Source organism: Meriones unguiculatus, chromosome 10 (genome assembly GCF_030254825.1).
Source record: "Meriones unguiculatus strain TT.TT164.6M chromosome 10, Bangor_MerUng_6.1, whole genome shotgun sequence".
NCBI classification, from domain to species: Eukaryota; Metazoa; Chordata; class Mammalia; order Rodentia; family Muridae; genus Meriones; species Meriones unguiculatus.
In genome coordinates this window covers 84404430-84421618 of record NC_083358.1, presented here as the reverse complement: position 1 = coordinate 84421618, position 17189 = coordinate 84404430, and the positions used below count along the sequence as shown (strand labels likewise).

Sequence of the window (17189 nt, the reverse complement as noted above, 5' to 3'; positions counted from 1 at the left end):
TCAGTAAGAGATAAGGCCTGATTTATAGCATTTACCCGTTTTTGAGGTGCACACGCTTCCTTCCATCGCTAATTCCAAGCTGCTGGTGGTTTAGTGACTAGCTTATAAAATCTGTGGGACAGGGGATAGGGAAATGGCTTCATGGGTATGAACACTTGTTGTCCAATCATAAGGACCTGAGTTCAAATCCCCAGCACCTACATTAAAAAAAAAAAAAAAAAAAGTTGGTTGTGGTTGCATGTGTAACCCAGAGCTGGTGGAGAGGGAAACAGGAAGATTGCTAAAGCTTGACTCCCTTAGCTCCAAGTTCTGTAGGAGACCTGTGTTCCTGGGCAGCCATGGCTATACAGAGAAACCTTATCTTAAACACCAAACCAAACCAACCAATCAACCAAACAAACAAACAAACAAAAACCACTCAGTCGGGGCTGGAGAGATGGCCCAGTGGTTAAGAACACTGGTTGCTCTTGCAGAAGACCTGGGTTTAATTTCCAACATGGTGGCTCATAACCACATGTAACCCCAGAACCAGGGCATCTGATTCCTTCTTCTGACTTTAAGGCGCCTCCAGACACGTGGTGCACAGACATACATGCAGGCAAAACACACAAAATTTGAAAACATAAATAAATCTAGAAGAAGGAGGAGAAGAAGAAGAAGATTTAAATGTAAAGAGGCTCCTGACTTACAGTGGGGCTGTGCTCTGATGGCCCATGGTAAGTTACAAAATGAAAATTCATTTAAAACATCTGTGGTGGTTTGAGTAAGAAATGCCCTCCAAAGGCTCGGGTCCCCAGTTGTCGGTGTTGTTTCAGGAGGTTTAGGGAGTATAGTCTTGCTGAAGGAGGTATGCCACTGGGTGTGGGCTTTGGGAGTCCATAGCCTCGCTGGCTTCCGGTTCTCTCTGCTCTTCCTGCTTGCGGTTGGAATGTGAACTCTCAGCTTGCCTACCACTTGCTGGCACTCCTCCAGTGCTTCCCGGCCATGGGGGGGGGGGGGAAGGGCTCTTTTCCTCGGGAACCATAAGCCAAAATTCACAGTTTCTTCCACAAGTGCTTTGGATCATGCGATTTTGTCACAGCAACAGAAAAGTAACTAATACAACGCCTTGCCTACCAAACATCAGAGCTTAGCCTTGCCTGCCTTAAACATACTCGGAACAAAGCACCTAGATTAGCCGGCCGATTGTGCAAACTCATCACAAACCTATCATAAATAGAGTATTTCATTAACTCCTTACCTGTGTTACTGGAAGTCAATAATACATAGCACAGTTATCTGCGTCCATTTCCACATCTTCATAGAGTAAAAAGCAGGGCCAACCACAGGAAGGCAGGAACAGTCTCTAAAGCATTCTGCACTCGGCTTCCCTATAACTGGAAGCATGTTAGAAACCAACCCTGACTCCACTCCGGATCTACTGCACCTGCTGGTCCCAACGGTGGCTGTCTGCACACGGAAGCCTGTGAAGCACTGTCCAAGATGAAAAGAGAATGAGCTACTTGGTCCTGAGGTAAAAGAAGCGACCTTATCCTGTGCCCCTGTTTCATCGACAAAACAGCCATAATCACACAGATCTGTCTTCCTTCCCAGGCTGTCTGTGAAAACGGTGTCAACTGATATAAATGTGTGTGTGCGTGAGCACATGCGTGCATGCGTACCATGGATGTCTGTGTGTAAAAACATCACACAGATGCGTTATTACTGTCATCCCAGGATAGACCATAGAGACAGTCAGTTCCAAAGCAGAAACCATCCTCCCCATCCTTTTAAATTCCATACTTTCTGGAATACCTTCAACTACAATTTCCTGGCAGCCTCTTGCTTCTCCATTCTTCTCTGTCTAAACTCCCCTCTTCTCTCCCTTCACAACCAGATGTGGGCTTACCCATGCCCACTGTCAAGTCTCTGAGGCAGACTTTGTTTTTCAGATGGCACTGGAGTCCCCAGCCTGACTTTCTGGCAGACAAACCCATCTGTTTGGCTGTGCCTGCCTTATGACAGCACTGTCTGGGCTTGACTGAGGAAGACGTTAAGCTTCAGAAGGATAAGGGAAATCCAGGCAGGCAGGCCTCATACACATTTGATTACTCATGGCCCTTTGCTTTAAGTTCAGAAGATGTTTTTAAAAAAAAAAAAAAAAAAACATCTTTTTTTTTTAAGTACAAAGAGCTAGCTAGCATGGTTTCATTTGCTGAATAGATGGTATGATGTTGGTCTTGATTGTCAACTTGACTGCATTGAGAGATGCCCAGGAGTCCAGCAAAGCATACTTCTGGGTGTGCCTATGAGAGCATTTTCAGAGAGGACTGGCATTCAGGAGGAGTGAGGAGTAGAAATAGATCCTGAATGTGGGTAGTACCATCCAAGGGGCTGGGGGCCCAGATAGGATAAAGGTGGAAGGAGATGAAGCCAGCCAGTACACACAGCTCCGTTCTGAGCCACTGTGCTGTTGCTGCTGTTGTCCTGGACAACAGCCTCGAGCTTCTTCATCCTCTCAATGAACACTCACACTGACAACTCTGCAGGGAGCTTTGATGCCTTCAGCCTTGGATTGGGACTGCATTGTTGTGTCTCCTACTTCTTAGGTTTCTCAGACTGGCTACCAGATTGTCTGTCTCACTAGCCTGCAGGGGGCCATTGCAGGACTACTCAGTCTTCTATTGCGTAAGCCAATCCAATAAAGCCAATATTGTATTGGCTCTGTCTGAGATATGGGAACTCCAGCTAGTACCAGTGGCATGGTCAGTCCATTCAGGACAGGCCCTCAGCCCAACTCTGCAAAGCCCATTTCAGCAGAGGTTTCAAAGTCAGTACACTGGCCAAGAGTTTGAAGGTGGCTCCCGAAGAGCTGGTGACACACTCCTAAAAAGAAAGCAGTCAAGGATCCCATTACTCAAGGTGTCATCCTGGGCCTTCAGAGCCCCAAATGTACAGTTGGTACATCCTGGTTCAGCCCTAAGCACTGCCAATTAGTTGTTGAGATTTTTTTTTAAAGATGTATTAATTTTATTATTTGTGTGCATGAGTGATATATATATATATGTATATCATATGTGATATATATATATATCATATATATATCACATATATATATGCATCAGGTTTGTATCTGATGCTAGAAAAAGCAAAGATGACGTGGGATCCCTTGAGACTGGAGTTATAAACAATTTGAGTCCCCATTGGAGTACGGAGAACCAAATCCCAGTCCTATTCAAGAGCAATAGATGATCTTAACCACCAAGCCATTTCTGCAGGCTCTAGCAGGTGGGGTTGTTTGTTTTGTTTGTTGTTTGTTGTTTATTGTGAAACAAGGTCTTACTATATAGCTCTGGCTGTCCAGGAACTATGAGACCAGGCTGGCATAGAATTCACAGAGATCTGCTTGCCTCTGCCCCCCAAGTACTGAGATTAAAGGAGTGCACCACAATGCCTGGCTTCTATCACTGAGCTTTTGAACAAACTTCCACAGCGCTCTAGCTGTGTCCAAATAGTCTCATCTATAAAACGAGGGAAAAGACACAGGACTTGTTTCTTGTCAAATTTAAATGATTTAAAGAGTATCCTGGCATTGGATGAAGAATCCATAAATATGAATTACAATATAAGTAAAAAGGACCAGATATCACGTTATGGGGGTGGGAAACAAAACAAAACAAACAAACAAAAAAATCAAAGAGGAGATTGCTTGCCTACTGTGTGCAAATACCAAATAAAAGAAAAACCCTTCAAGCTTACTATTCTGGTAAGTAGCTCTCCTGATGGTATGCATGCAGAAAGACATTAGCAAAGAGGTCCTAGATGCCTCCACGTGACAGGCTGGCCTGCAAGGTTGCCTTTCTGCTGGTGCCTGAGAATTCCAATTTTGTTGGGGTTCCTTCCCGCCCTTGGTGATAAGAGGCCGGCTGTGCCTAAACTATGCAAACAATATGGTTTAGCCTGAACACCTGCTTTCTGCCTGGGAGTCTCAAATTGGTGCCTGTGCCAAGAGGATGTTGCCTGTGTGACTGCACCACTCAATAAAAGCTTGGATGTTGGGTCTCCAGTGAGTTTCCTGGGTGATAACATTTCAAACAGTTCCCACATGGAGAAGTCCATGCCTGAGGTTTCCTTTGTGCCTAGCCCTCTTGGGACAGCACACGCATCAGGTTTGCCCAGAGCTCACACACACACACACACACCCGTTCTCTTTCTCATTGCCGCATAGACATTTGTCTCCTTGCAGTGAGTCCCCATCCTGACTGGGATTGCATGTGTGCCCTGGAACCTCTCAACAAAATGCTGAACTTGTCACCTCTGAAAGCATGTTTCCAGGGGAAAACACCACATTATCTAATTTAGTGTGAATAAATAAACAGGTTTTCATAAAAAAAAAAAAAAAAAAGGGTCTGAAAACAAAATATTTTTTAGGTGTGTGTGTGTGTGGTGGGGGTGCTAGGGATCAGGGAATCAAATCCCTGGGTCTTATGTATGCTAAGTAAGCGCTCTACCACAAAGTTCTGTCCCCAGCTCTATCCCTAAATGACTAAAGCTCTATCCCTAAATGAATAAAGGCTACAAATGCCACCAAGTAGCCGTTCTGTCACCAGTGACCTTTCTCTAAAATGATAAAGTCATCAAGAGCCTTCAGGACCTTAGCATTTAACCGCCTTATCCACACTGAAACAGAAAGTCGCAGCGCTATCATTTAAATCGCTGAGGTTATTATACACTAAAAGCTTTCTGCTTCTGCCCCACCCAGGTATGATTTCTTCCCCCTCCTCAATAGACTGTTTCTTGAGACAGGGTCTCACAATGTAGCCCTGGCTGGCCTGGCCCTCATATGTAGATCACACTGGCTTCGAATTCATAGCTGACCTCCTGGGATTAGAGGTGCACACCACCACACCCGGCTCAGACAACGGCCTGATTTGTCTGGAGTGCTTTCTTTTGTTTAGTTTTCACTCTGCTAGCTAGGGACTGGACTTAGGTGTGCTAACCAAGTCACACCACTGGGCTGGACCCCCAGCTCCGCCGCACAGGCTTGGCTGGCTTGCTTTTTGTACAGAAGCGAAGGGAAATTGCACAAGCAATCACAAGTCCTGTATGTCGTGTGAGTTCTGTGCCGATGTGTTGGGCTATGCATGTTTTGTCATTTCTGCGTCTGTTTGAAATAGGCTCAAGCAGCAAGAATTAGTCGAATACCTTCCTTCTGCCAAGCAGACTTGTGAATTTCTTTGGTTGAACATGAATCCTGAAGCGTAGAAGCCCTTGTTAGGGAAGCCTCTGAGAACCCCGCTTTCTCCTCTGTGGAAGAGAATCAACAAACCATGCGTTTTGGGCGATGTTGCTTTGTATCCAATGTGCCAGTTGCAGGTGTAAACCTTTGTTTTACAAAAGTTTAATAAAATGGTACTTTTTTTGAGTACTCACCATGGAGCTCAGGCTGACCTGCTCCAGCCTGGGGATTATAGCCATGCGCTACCCATGCCCAAAATGGTACTTCTCTCCAGCTGGTTAAATTTAAAACACTGGAAAAAAAGAAAATAAACAGCTTCATGCAAGGCTCTTTAAATCTGGGCATGAGCATATTCTTTCGAGGGTGAGCTGATCGTTTTGGTATGTCACTCATAGGTCTGTGAGCATTTGTCCGCTCTGGAGGGAACTGAGCCCTCCAGCCCTCCGTAGCCCTTCTGGTTCTCATAACAGTGTGGTTTGCATTACCGCTGCTGCTGACGGCCCCTGCTCTTTGAGTGCTGACAGGTTTCAAGGAAGGGCTGGGCTAAAACTGTTACTATTTTCCTCTTCAAGTTCTGAACTGAGACGTTCCCTGAAGTCCTCAAGACTGTTTTTCTGAGGCGATCTGAAACCTCCCTTCTATAATCGGCAGAAACAACGGAGACAGATAATAAGTGCATCCAGCTGCAACAGGAAGCAGCACAGTAAGTCAAACCAATATTTACCTCCTGAGCATGGGCGCTGCTCCCTAGGCCTTCACCCGGTGTCAGGAATGGAAGAGAAAAGTGTACGCCCCAGCCCACCAGGAGCAAGTGTTCCCAGTGCATACCTCAGTGCTCTTTGATGGCAAGGCTGCTAGGACTGGCTTATGCCGGGTTACTGTAAGCGGAGGAAGAAAAGCTGCTGGAGATCATGGAGATGATGACCTGAACCCAAGCACCTGGTGCCAGCAGGTGGCCTGAGGCTGTTCTTACTTTCCGAAGGTCCCACCTCCTGCTGCTGCTTTTCCTCTGAGTCTGCTTGATGGCTACTCCCTAGTAACCCACTGTCTCAATTGGAGGCAGGCTGAGTCTGCTTGCTGTGCCTGTGACATCACTTCCCCCTTCTTGTAGAAGATAGTTTTTGCATGACCACATGACCACACAGCGAGTGGACACACTCCCGATGAGGCGCTGGCCACTGCAGTTTAGACAGACATGGTATGTACAACCTCTGGATCAAGCCCTTGGTGCTTTCTGTTTGTTGTAAAGACAGACTCAATGTGAAGCAGGCCGGCCTCAGGACCATCTCACTGCTGCCTCTTGAGTGCTTGCTCAGATTCATCTTTTAAACAGACACAGGTAAACCCTCTCTTTTCCCTTGTTTTTTCCTTGGTCTTGGTGTGACTGAGATGCAGCCGTTGAAGTCACTGTCTTCTCCATTGGTACGGTGATCCTGCCTTTGTGACCTACTGGGGTATCATTCCAATCTCCTGGATCAGCTGCAATTGCAGTCTCTCAACTGCAGCCTACAAAGCTGAGGTTCTGCGCCTCAAGTTTTAGTAAGGAGGGCTTGAACCCCCACACTCTGAAAATAGTGCATTTCTGCCTTCCAATAGCTCCATGATCTCATCATAAAACTGATGCCTTCTTCCACTTTCTCTCTCTCTTCCTCCTTTCCAACCTTCTCCTTCTCCTCCTTTGATTTCTTTTTTGAGACCAGGTCTTGCTTTGTAGCCCTGGCTGATCTGAAGCTTACAAGATAGACCAGGCCCACCTCAAACCTGCAACAATTTTCCTGCCTCCACCTCACAAGTTCGGGATCAGAAATGTGCCTATTTTGAGACAGGGCTTATACTATGTAACCCAGGATGACTTTGAACTATCTTCCTGCCTCAGCCTTCCAAGTTCTAGGATTGCAGGAATAAACTACCACATCTAGCATGACAGCCCTTCTTTATTTTGACCCTCTCCTTCCCCTTCTCTTCACAATGGTGGCATTCTGTTCAGGTTGCACAGTTCACCGTCACACAAATATCCACGGAACTTAGGCTTTTGTCGGTTGGCCACACACAGAGATGACTGACCTCCCATGAGCCTGCTTTCTCAGTTCTCACAGGGTGGGGAGGGTGAGAATTTTCTGCATCTCCTACGTTCTAGTTCCCTTTGCTCAGCAATTCTGACTTCAAAAGATTGCTTCCTTCTCGTGTTTTACCATTAGGACCTGAGCCCCTTTTCAACACTTGGATTATCAATGTATCCAGCTAAATGGCCAATTTCCCCTCTTCTCCGCCTTCCCAAAAACACTCGAGCATAAACACGGGCTCTCTGCTTGGCGGGAACTGTCTTTTCCTTAGTGTTCCCTTCCGTTGGGGCTCTGGTCACGATGGGGTTACCGCCCACGTGTTTACCAGCTGTTCTGGTGATAATTCTCTAAGACACTTGGCAGCTTTTTTCTTTCCTTTCAGAGGCACCGGGAGACTTGACTTTAAAGCCCCGGCTTGACAATCTGGGCTGCTGAGCCATTCTCCCCTAGACCGCCCTCTACCCACCATTGCTAAGGTCCTTCGGCACAATTAAGTATAGGCACAGAAGCATCTCACTACCACGTTCCATCTCAACACAGGTCGCAATAGCAAAATAACCCATACGCTGGGAAGTTCATACCAGCTGAGAGGTCGCCAGCCCAGTGTCTGCTGAGGGTTGTTTTGTTTTGAGAATGCCAACTACACAGCACAGAGAGAGGGAGCAAATACCCGTGCCTGGGTACATGCCGAAAGAAATCAAAGTGAGCAAACAATAGAGATGGCTACACACCCATGTTTATTGCAGCACTGTTCACAACAGCCAAGATAGGAGTCGGCCTGGTGCCCATCATCACATGAAGGGATAAAGAAAATGTGCTGTAGGTGCACAATGCAGTTTTAGTCCACCATAAGGAAGAATGAAAGTACACCATTTGCAGGAAAGTGAATAAACTGGGGAACATCGTGTTAAGCAAAATAAGCCAGATTCAGAAAGAAAAAAAATTACGTGTTTTCTCTCATATGACTAAGCTGGACTTAGCAACAACAATGACAACAACAACAAAAGACATGTAAATAGGAAGGAAGCTGTTTTGGGGGGAGAAGGAGGCCAGTTGGAGGGGCATGGGAGGGCGAACATCATCAAAGCATTATATATGTGTATGAAAATGTCATAATGAAGCATGGTTGTTTGTAAAATTAATACACACAGGCGTTGGAACACAGGTCCAAGAATGGAGTCATGTGAGAATTCTGAGTGCTTGTGAGAAAACTCCAAGAATACAAGATAAGGGTCTTATGACCGACCTCAGTTTCTTCAAAACACAGAATTTTTCATGGAATGTGGGTTTGTGCTCTTCCCAGGTGTAGCAGATAAGAGTGAGTTTACGTAAGCTTCTATTCATATGCCTCTAGTGTAAAAACCTGTTTTGCCACGTGTGGCTTGTCCTCGTGATTGTATACTGTACTTGGGTGACTTTTCTTAGCCCTCAGAGCATAAATCGTCAGAAGCTCTGAATAAAGTTGACTCCTGCAGGAGACTTTAGTCTGCCTCATTTTTAGGCCCCAATCTCCCGGGTTCATGCCGTGAGATGAATTGATAAACATACGTGCATGTGTACACAGAAAGAGGTAGGAACAATCTACCTCTCTTGCTTTTTCATATAAGGGCCCTAATCCTACTCAGGAGCTCTACCTTTGTGGCCAGTCACCTCTCAAAGATGCCGCCTCCCAGCACCTCCATCTTAAGGTTTGGATTTCAGCATGAATCTGGGAGGGGGACACTAACAGGCAAGTCCACAACAGACAGGATATAATAAACTGCAGATGGACGTGCTGGAGGTTCTCCAGTCATAGTAGTAACTGGAGAAAACAGTGGTGGAGAATGAGTGGTCTTCGTGAATGAGGGCGGCGGAGTCTTTGTGTTCCTCTCCCTCCCCTCTCTTAGAACCTGCCCCAAGCAATGAGGTGGAAACTGTAAATGAATAGACCCTGGAAGTGGCCTTAGAAGTCGCCCTCTCACCTGTTCTTCACCTTCATATATAGAAAGAACATAAGCGCAGGCTTATGTTAGAATTCAGAAGAACTTGTATGGAAAGTTCCACAAACAGCGAATGCTGTGTGTTAGCCTCTTTAAGCATAAGCCTCTAGAGCAGGCTGTGGTAGCTCATACCTGTATACCTGGCTAGGCTGAGGATTGTTACCAATTTGAGGCCAGCCTGGGCTATAGAGCAGGACTGTGTTTTTAAAAAGCAAATGAAAAAAAAAAAGAAAACCTCTAATAATAATTATTCTTTCAAGGGCACATGCCTATTATAAACCCTTGCTTACTGCCAGAAATAAGAAACCCTTTGAGTTAAATAACTCAGCAGTACCACAACTAGTCATTCCCCTGAGTTTGGACTAAATAAATACAACTCTAAAAAAGGCAGATACTGGCGACCCAAACCAATTATCAGTCCTGGGGGCACACATCTTTACAGGCTGAGCCATCCATCTCCCTGCCCCTAGGGAGAGTTCTTATCACTAACGCATTCTCTCTTCCTCATCCTCCATCACCTCCTGTTCCTTCTTCTCTTTGTTTAGTATGGTTACCACAAATTAGTCCCTGAATTTAAGAAGCACACAGTTTGATGAAAAAGTATCATTACTCAATAATGATGCATTGAGTTCTAGGACATGTTAAAATTAAAGCATGGAACCAGGGGTGGTGGTGTACTTGGGAGGCAGAGGCACGTGGATCTGTGGATGTTCTAGGCTAGCCTGGTCTACATGATGAGTTCCAGGACAGCCAGAGCTATGTAGAGACCCTGTCTCAAACAAACAAATAAACAAACAAAAAACTAAGTCATGGGAAGTGTCTTATTTAGAGTCTTATTGTGTGAAGAGACACCATGACAATGGCAACTCTCTTTTTGGGGGGTGGGGAATTAGAGACAGAGTTTCACTGTGTGGCCTTGGCTGTCCTGGAACTCACTCTGTAGACCAGGCTGGACTTGAACTCTAAGAGATCAGCCTGTTTGTGCCTCCTGAGTGCTGGGATTAAAGGCATGTGCTTGACAATAGCAACTCTTATAAAGGAAAGCATTTCATTGGGGCTGGCTTACAGTTTCAGAGGTTCAGTCTATTATCATCATGGTAGGAAGCATGGCAGCAAGCAGACAGACATGGTGCTGGAGAGGTGGCTGAGAGTTCAACATCGGGATCCCCAGGGAGCAGGAAGGGAGAGTGAGCCATTATGCCTGGCTTGAGCATCTGAAACCTCAAAGCCTACCCCTGGTAACACACTTCCTCCAACAAAGCCACACCTCCAATAATGCCACTCCTTATAAGTCCAGGAGGGCCATTTTCTTTCAGACCACCACAGGAAGCTAGCAGTAGCTACTGAACCAACGTGGGCACATTGAGACAGGAAAGGCTTCCTGGAGAAGATGAGATGAGATGAGATAAGGCTGGTGAGCTGAAGGGAGAACATGGAAGAGGCCCTCCAGACACAGATATGTTGATTGGTGACTGAGAGCAGGTCTCTGGAACAGAGGTCAGGAACATGGTGTCTGCAAAGCTCAGAGGTCCATTTATTCCAGGCTACCAATGAGACAGCCCCCGGAAGGATGGCTTTGTAGAGTTCCTGATGGGGCACACCATGAACGACAGCACTTAAGGGACTTGGAGCACAGCTGTGAATGTGAGGCCAGACATAACTACATAAGATCCTGTCTCAAAAACTGAAGACGGTTCCAAGTGCAGTTTAGTCCCGCACTAGAAGGACAAGGTTGGTGTGCAGCTGTCCTCGTGCACAAGGAGCTTTGGTTAAATACAAAATGTGAACACAAGTATCCTAGGCTGGATGTGTGGCTCAGTTGGTGGAGTATTTGCCTAGCATGCATAAAAACTTAGGTTCAATCCTGGCACCATCTAACAGTCAGAAGGTAGAGGCAGTATGGTCCGGATTTCAGGTCCATCCTTGGCTACATAGCAAGGTGGAGGCCACCCTTGGATTCATGAGGCCCTGTCTCAAGAGAAAGAAAGACAAAAACAAACAAACAAACAAACACCTCTTGAATTTTCATAAAGAAGTTTGAATAATAAATCCCCAGCAAGAGGAGCCATGTTTTTTAAGGCATGAGTTTTGTCTTGCTTATAGCCTACTTCTCAGAGTACAGGACAGGACCTGACACACAGAAGACACTCAGTGGCTAGATGAAAAGTGACTGAGTGAGCTAGATGAAAAGAGGTGTGCATTTTAAGAGCACTGTTTGCCGACCTTTGTTCATTTTTTTTTGGGTTGGCCCAGATTGCAACAGCATTTTTGGCGCGTGTCTGAAAGAGACATTTTCTAAAGTTGTATATTAACCAGGCTTTTGAAGGGTTGTATAAATGGAAAAGCAGTCTTCAAGACCGGTAACATTGAAACTTTAATTCAGGAAAAGGATCTGAACAAAATTAATAGTCTTCTTTTTAGCTTTTCATCACTATAACAAAATACTAGATGAAAATCAATTTACATGGCAGGAAGATTTTGATTCATGCTTTTAGAGACTTAAATCTGTCATGGCCAGTTAGCCCATTGCTTTTGGGTCTGTAGTGAGCAGATACTTCAGAGCAAGGAGAACATGGTGGAGCCAAAGACAGTCACTTCATTGTGGCCAGGAACCAAAGGACAGAGAGAAAGAAGATTAAGGTCCCAGAGCCTCCAGTTACCTTCCTCCCTCTAGGTCATGCCTCCTCAAAGTTCCACTTTTCTTTAGCACCACAGGCCTTAGCGGCATATAATTGGGAATAATAGTACTGTTTAATTCTCACACATCTTACGAAACCAGCCTGCTGAAGCTCATAAAGGTCAGATAGCTCCTCTGCCTAACAGCTATGCACCTTCACACTCCAGGCTGCTCTCTTAACCTCTGCCCTGTAATCCCTACCTTACTCAAAAATGTTTAATAAGAATTGGCTCCAAAAAAAAAAAAAAACAAAACAAAACAAAACTTGACTTACGTCAAGGAAAAACAAATCATCAAATCATTTGAACAACAACAAAAATCAAATTTTCCAAAAAAATAATAAAATGCAGTTCTTTTTTTCTTTCCTTCTTCTTTTCATAGGGTCTTGCTATGTTGCCTTGGCTGGTCTTGCTTAGACCCTGGAACTCAAATGATCCTTCTGCCTCAGCCTCCCAAATAACCAAAACTATGTACAACCATGCCCATCCATTTGCCACATTTCCTGGACTTCCCCTTGCTCTGACTCTTCATCCGTCGATGCTGTCACACTCTAGCCCGGGTGATTTATAAGCAGTAGACATTGATCTCTCACCATTCTGGGGGCTAGGAAGCTGTGGGCTCAATGACTGCAAAGGCTTCTACCTCCTTCATGCTGCACCCTCACATTGCACAAGACTGAAACCAAACCGGAAGGGGCCAGTTGCCCTCTAAGTCTCAAAAATCCTTACTCTCAGCCAGGCATGGGGGCACGTGCCTGTGATCTTGGCACTCAGGGAGGCAGGGGCAGGTGAGTTCGAGGCCAGCCTGCTCTACAAATGGAGTCCAGGACAGCCAAAGCTAGACAGAGAATCCCTGTCTTGAAAACCACAAATGAAATTAAAATAATAAAATATAATAAAAATCCTTAATCTCGTGCTAAGGGAAGGGCCCTCAGGACCTGGTGACACCCCTGCAGGTCCTATCTATTGACGCTATTACATTGCAGAGTAAGTTAGGGGACACAGACCACAGCACTCTTGGTGAGACAGCAAAACCAGACAATTCAGAAATGCATTTCAACAGCTGAAAGGGATTTTTTTTTGCTGGGGATGGAGGATGGGGAGGGTATTTGGAATAATGCCTATAAATCACACCCATACACTCTTCTCCCTAAGAGCTACAAGCAAGTCCCTTTACAAAGAAATTTCCTTAAAAACTAATTTTTGGGGAAGGGGGGATTTTAGGTGAAGTTAATTTTTTTTTTTTTAAATCTATGATCACAATCCAAACAATTTAAAATGCAAAGTTGGAGAAAGAAATGGAAACGAATGTGGAGGCCAGTTCTGAGCGCACAAAAGGGAGTGGAAAAATTCTTTCCTATTATGCTGAGCACATTCCTCTCCTAAAACATAAGCTCGCAGCTGAACCAGTATTATAACATAATAGGAGCGTTTTTTATCCAGGGTGGCTGGACAATGGGTCCACCTACTTCTCTTTTTCAGCGCCGGGGGTTGAATGTAGGGCCTGCTCCCGCCTGCTCTGCGGGTGCTGCCCCACCGAGCAGTGGCTTACGCTGCCCTTGACTTCACCCTCCAGCGGAGACAGGCTGTGAACCTTAGCTATGGCTTACCCCAGCCTCCCAAGCAGCTGGAATTACAGCTGTGAATCATCTACCTTGCCTACCTGCTTAATTTCAGTTTGGGGCTGAGTTACCAGATACACTACTCAAGACTCCATTTTTAGAGATCACCCGAATGCCTAACTAATTTGGGCTTATTTTAATCCTTCTTTAATTCAGAAGCACACAGGTGAGGTTTTGTTTGTTTGACCTGCTGACTTGTTACTGGCAGATGTCCGTTTCCTGATGGTAAAATACATCTGATGCTGGAAATCAAAGCCTGAGCTGGGCTGTCGCTAAGCCAATGGAGTACTCTTGTAACAAACACAGAGTCCTGGATTCAAGGCCCAGCGGTGCATACAATGAGAGATAGTCAGGCATGCCGATAATCCTAGAGTTTGGCGGTTAGAGGCTGGAAGGTCAGAAGTGCAGGCTCATCCTCAACTACTTAGGGAGTTCAAGACCAGCCTGGGCTATATATATACTGTCTCACAAATAAGGAAAAGAGAGGGGCAGTGTGTTCTTTACCATTCAAAATCCTACAGCTCAGGGTGAGGGCCCCTTGAGCTGTGCTTCAGAGTGGCAGATGGCACCACTGACAGGAACATGCACACAAGGAGAGACCATCCGCTGACACTGGAGCAGGGAGCCACCAATCTTTCTCTAAGAACCCATTCTTGTGCGAGCTCACTAAGGTCCTAAGAGAACTGCACTAAGGACCCAACCTAACCACCGCCCATTAGGTGTGTGTGTGTGTGTGTGTGTCTGTGCGTCTGTGTGTGTAAAAGGTCAGAAGTCAACCTCAGATGTCACCTCTGTTACTTTCGGCTAATTGGTCCATCCCCTCGGTGCTAGGATGACAAGTGTGTATCACCACAGCCACAGCCAGCTTTTTTAGGTTGGTTCTGCAGTTCTCATGCTCTTCCAGGAAGCACCTTACCTAAACCCTACCTCTTAAAGGTTCTACTAACTTAACTCCACAATAGAGACCAAGCCTCTGGCACAGGAACTTTGGGAGCATACCATCCTACCCCTCACTCACTGCCTTCAGCTACTTCCTTTTCCTGTTCATCTTCAAGCTCATCTTCTCCCAGGAATGCACCCTCCTTTATCTTATCAGTATTCACAGCTCCATTGAACAGCCCCAGACTCTACCCCCTTGAGCACAGGCCTGGGCCTTTAGCACAGAGTTGTTTTACCAGGTTCTATACCCTGTCGCCTCCTGGACTGGAAGCCCCAAAAGATCTTACCCATCCCATTTCCCAAGTATCCCCAGAGCCTAAACATCTCTGGTACAGGGTTGGCACTCAACAGATAATAACTGAATTCAATGAAATAGATCCACCAGATGATCAGACAATGTAAACTGTGTTCCGTTTTCTTACTATGTTCATTTGTTACACATTACAAGGTATTAGGGGCCACATGTACAGTTAAGGGGTAGAGAGAACACTTGTGTAACAAAGGGAAGGCCTAGGGTTCAAGCTCAAGAACTGTCAAAAAATTAAAATTAAAAAAAATATTCTCCTAGAGCCTGAGTTAGAGGCAGGAGGATCAGGAGTCTGAGGTCACCCTCAGCTACCCTGTCCATCCTGGGCTACCTGAGCACTTGACTCAAATAACCAGACCAGATCTCTGTTTGAGAGCAGACGAGATTTGTGAACCAGGCCACACTGGACCCTAAACACTGCAGCTCCGTGTAGAGGAAGAGAAGAGCTTCTGCAAGCTGTTTGCAGAAACAAGGCGAAGAGAGCATCTCATTGGTTAAATCAGAAAGTCCTACCAAGAGGTTAGCTGGCGGTGTCTGGGGGGCTAAGCGGAAGTTTACTTGTACTCCTGAGGGAGTTTCTTTTCATCAGCCTCCCAATTCCTGATTGTCATAGTTGTTGTCTTGCCGAGAGGTAACCCAGGGCTTTGCACACGCTGGACAGAGCTCCTACCAGAGTTCAGCTCCTAGCCCCCAACTCATTTTTCTAACAAAATAAATATTTAGTGGTGGTCACCTTGTGTGAAGTGTTGGGAAGGTACACTGTTGGGCAGAGTGGTTCCTTTCTTCTTGAAATTTATAATCTAAGGGGAAGGAGGACAAAAAACTGGGTTAGGCTTCCCACATGAACGATTTAAATATTGAAGCAATACAAGCATCCTCATCACAAAAAGGTAAATGTGTGTGTGTGTGTGTGTGTGTGTGTGTGTGTGTGTGTGCGCGTGTATTGGAGACACAACTAAACATAATTATTTTAAGAAACAGGTGGCCAGCAACTTTGAACAGACTGGAAGCTTCTCCCTTGCCTCCACACTGAAGGAGTTGTATTTCAGAAAGGTGATCTGGCTTTCATATTTCAGAGTAAACAAGTTTACAGAGGAATTAAACTGCATTAGTATTTTGATCCCTTCTTAAATCAAATTAGCTAAGGTTTTTGGTAGGCGATAACAGGGACTGGAATGTGGCACTGGAATGCAGACCATTGCTTTACTTCAGAAAGTTTGCTTGGCTGAGATCCTTGGTGTTCTTCCTAGTCTTTATAGGCAGGAGCCTTTAGGTTACAGCCTCATCAAACCCAGGTACATAAATGAGCATATAGAAGCCAAAATGAGATGGGGAAGGAGAAGGTTGAAGGCCCAGAGACTGTCATCCTCATTGCCTGAAATCAGTCAATGCATCAGAATCTTCCCAAAAACCACACGGGGCTGGGCAGTGGTGGCCCACGCCTTTAATCCCCTCACTCCTGGGTGGAGGCAGGAGGATCTCTGAGTCCAAGGCCAGTCTGACCTACAGAGTGAGTTCCAGGGCAGCCAGGGCTAAGCAGAGAAACCCTGTCTAGAAAACCCTAAACCAAACCAAAAACTCACGCTGTACATGAGTACACCGTACTCAAAACCACCTCGAAAGCCTCCAGAAAGGTTTAAATCCCAGACCGAGTAGCCCTGTGCTCTTGCTTAACTCATTCTCCAGGCTGCTAAATCCAGGCAGCCACCTTTGATCTCAAATGACAACCAGTAGAATTAGTGGAGTATCACCTATGGTTTCAAGAAGGGATACAACTGAAAAGGGATTGGCAAGAAGGTGGGAGAAGGGGAGCGTCATCCAGAGGAAAGGAAAATGAAGGAACCCAGGAAGGAGACCTACAGGGGGAGTGGGTGGGTGAGAGGAGTAGCCAGTCCTCCCTTCAGGGTTCTTAGAATTAACATGTCCCCACCCACATGGCCCCAGCCTCCTTGCACTCACCTACTGCCACCTGGTTCCTCTGCAGTCCTCAGCCCAGCCGGCTTCCTTTCAGGATCCTGACCTTTCCTGCTGTCCCCAGTGTCCCCGTCACTTTTGTAAATGTGCCGCGGGTTGCCTGTGGAGAGTTCTGGGGTCTTCTGCTGTAGTCAGATTAGCCTTGGACTCTCTGCAATCCTCCCGTCTTTGCCCCCTTCTCTAGTGCTGGGGTTACAGGTGTGAGTCACTGTGCCAACCAAGAGCTTCATTTCCTGTAGGACTCAGGGACTCGTGGCTCCTCAGTGAGAAGAACTGCGCTCAAAACATTCTGTTCTGTGCCATTGACCCTGTCTGGTTACTTAACAGTTTTCTTCTTTCTGAGTTTATTTTTTGTGACTTCACTTGTTTTCAGTTTTAGTTGCTTTTCTTATCTCTTTCTCCAAATCTGAG

General features: G+C 45.8%; 1 long non-coding RNA gene across 2 annotated transcripts; it reads right to left on the bottom strand.

Moving 5' to 3' along the window:
- Window positions 1-687: 687 nt before the first annotated feature.
- On the bottom strand, window positions 688-16882 carry LOC132656912 (uncharacterized). Of its 2 annotated transcripts, none has more exons than XR_009594716.1 (3): window positions 16764-16882; window positions 5413-5510; window positions 688-1473 (listed from the first exon to the last, which is right to left on the bottom strand). It is a non-coding gene; the product is annotated as an uncharacterized LOC132656912 (long non-coding RNA). The 2 variants fall into 2 exon arrangements; XR_009594717.1 differs by lacking the exon at window positions 688-1473 and adding an exon at window positions 5185-5286.
- Window positions 16883-17189: the final 307 nt, after the last annotated feature.